Genomic DNA, 2718 nt, shown 5'->3' with positions numbered 1-2718 from the left:
AAGGAATGGTCACCACTTGGTCTGATGATGAATCTGATACTGAAGGTGAAGATGTAACAGCAAACAAAGTAACATCATTCATGGTTAGATGTGATTCAGATGATGGAGACAGTGACAAGGAAATCTCCGATGAGGAACTTGCTGAAGCCTATAAACTTCTCTACACTAAGTGGAAAGAAGCATGTATCTATGGTCAGCAACAAAAGAAGCAAGTCCTTGACCTTCAAGCTGAGAAGAAGAAGCTAACTGAAGAAGTTGCCTTATTGAACTCAAAAATGGAAGGAATGACCAAGTCCATTCGCATGATGAGCAAAAGCACTGATATTCTGGATGAAATTCTTGATGTGGGAAAAAGTGCAGGTGATAAGACTGGGATAGGATTTGATTATCGTGCTGTTAACAAGGCAAGTCAGAACATGACCAAGGAACATGTGCAGATTGGAAGGCAATCAAATGTTAAAATGTGGAACCACAGGCCCCAGCAATCGGTTACACATTCGTATGCTCAAGTCAGGAACTATCAAAATTCAACTTGGAGATGTCATTACTGTGGCAGATTTGGTCACATTAGACCATATTGCTTCAAGCTGTATGGATATCCTATGCTTCAAGGTGTATCACGAGAAGATGAAAAGAAAAGTCCAGACAAAAGAAAGTGGAAGCCTAGGGTTAATGTTACTGCTCTCATTGCTCACACCTCTCTGCGCGCATCATCAAAAGAAGACTGGTACTTTGATAGTGGGTGTTCCAGACACATGACAGGAGTAAAAAGTTATCTTGAGAAAGTGAAACCACATGCTAAGAGCTTTGTTACTTTTGGGGATGGAGCCAAAGGAAAGATCAGAGGAATTGGAAAATTGTCTGACACAGGATCTCCAAACCTTGATGATGTCTTGCTAGTTGAAGGGTTAACTGCAAACTTGATCAGCATAAGTCAACTTTGTGACCAAGGCTTGAAGGTGGTGTTCAAACAGTCTGGGTGTGTTGTCAAAAATAAGAACAAGGATGTGCTGATGAGAGGAGCTAGATCAAAGGACAACTGCTACATGTGGACCTCTGAAACAACATCTTTGTCTGCTCGATGTTTGATGTCTAAAGAAGATGAAGTTAGAATCTGGCACCAAAAGTTAGGTCATTTGAATCTTAAGAGTATGAAAAGGATTGTTGCTGAGGAAGTAGTTAGAGGGATACCAAAGTTGAACATCCAAGAAGGAAAGGTTTGTGGTGAATGTCAGATTGGGAAGCAGGTCAAACTGTCTCACCAGAAGTTACAACATCTGACTACATCAAAAGTGCTTGAACTACTGCACATGGATTTGATGGGGCCAATGCAAGTGGAAAGTCTGGGAGGAAAAAGGTACGTTTTTGTCTGTGTAGATGATTTTTCCAGGTTCACTTGGGTAGAATTTCTGAAGGAGAAGTCAGACACCTTTGAAGTGTTCAAAGAACTATGTCTCCAAGTGCAAAGGGAAAAAGGGAGTGGGATTGTCAAAATACGAAGTGATCATGGAAAAGAATTTGAAAATGGTCAATTCTCTGAGTTCTGCTCATCTGAAGGAATCAAACATGAATTCTCTGCTCCTATCACTCCTCAGCAAAATGGAGTGGTTGAAAGGAAGAACAGGACATTGCAAGAATCTGCTAGAGCTATGTTGCATGCAAAAAATCTACCATATCATTTTTGGGCTGAAGCCATCAACACTGCCTGCTACATTCACAATCGTGTCACTATTCGTCAAGGAGACACAGTCACTCAGTATGAACTATGGAAAGGAAAGAAACCTACAGTGAAGTATTTCCATGTTTTTGGGAGCAAGTGCTACATTCTGACTGACAGAGAACATAGGAGAAAACTGGATCCTAAAAGTGAAGTTGGAATATTTCTGGGATATTCTGGAAACAGCAGAGCTTACAGAGTTTATAATATCCGCACGAGAGTCATGATGGAATCCATTAATGTTGTTGTTGATGATACATCCAATGAGAGAACGGAACAAGCACATGATGAAGATGATCTACCGTATGAGTATACTAATGGGGAACCAGATGAGCCAGCAATTCAATTCCAAAATGAACAAGAAGACACTGTCTCTCAACTGCCTTTAGCTACCAAAGAACCCTCTATTAGAATTCAGAAGATACATCCAAAAGAAAATATCATTGGTGATCTGAATGATGGGGTTATTACAAGGTCAAGGGATCTAGTTTCTAATGCATGCTTCATATCAAAAATAGAACCAAAGAATGTCAAAGAAGCTCTGACTGATGAGTTCTGGATTCAATCCATGCAAGAGGAACGGGGACAGTTCAAGAGAAATGAAGTGTGGGAATTGGTTCCAAGACCTGATGATGCAAATGTTGTGGGAACTAAGTGGATATTCAGGAACAAGTCTGATGAGAGTGGTAATGTGACAAGGAACAAATCTCGTCTAGTTGCTCAGGGATACTCTCAAATAGAAGGGGTAGACTTTGATGAAACATTTGCTCCTGTTGCTCGTCTTGAATCTATCAGATTGTTGTTAGGAGTAGCATGTTTGCTAAAATTCAGACTATATCAAATGGACGTCAAGAGTGCATTCTTGAATGGTTACCTGGATGAAGAAGTCTATGTGGAACAACCTAAAGGGTTTGTAGATCCAAGTTTTCCAGATCATGTGTACAGATTGAAAAAGGCTCTGTATGGCTTAAAACAAGCACCTAGAGCCTGGTATGAAAGAT

The sequence above is a fragment of the Lotus japonicus genome, chromosome 5 (genome assembly GCF_012489685.1).
Source record: "Lotus japonicus ecotype B-129 chromosome 5, LjGifu_v1.2".
Taxonomy (NCBI): Eukaryota; Viridiplantae; Streptophyta; class Magnoliopsida; order Fabales; family Fabaceae; genus Lotus; species Lotus japonicus.
The sequence above is the reverse complement of the archived record's forward strand: the minus strand, read 5'-3'. Positions refer to the sequence as shown.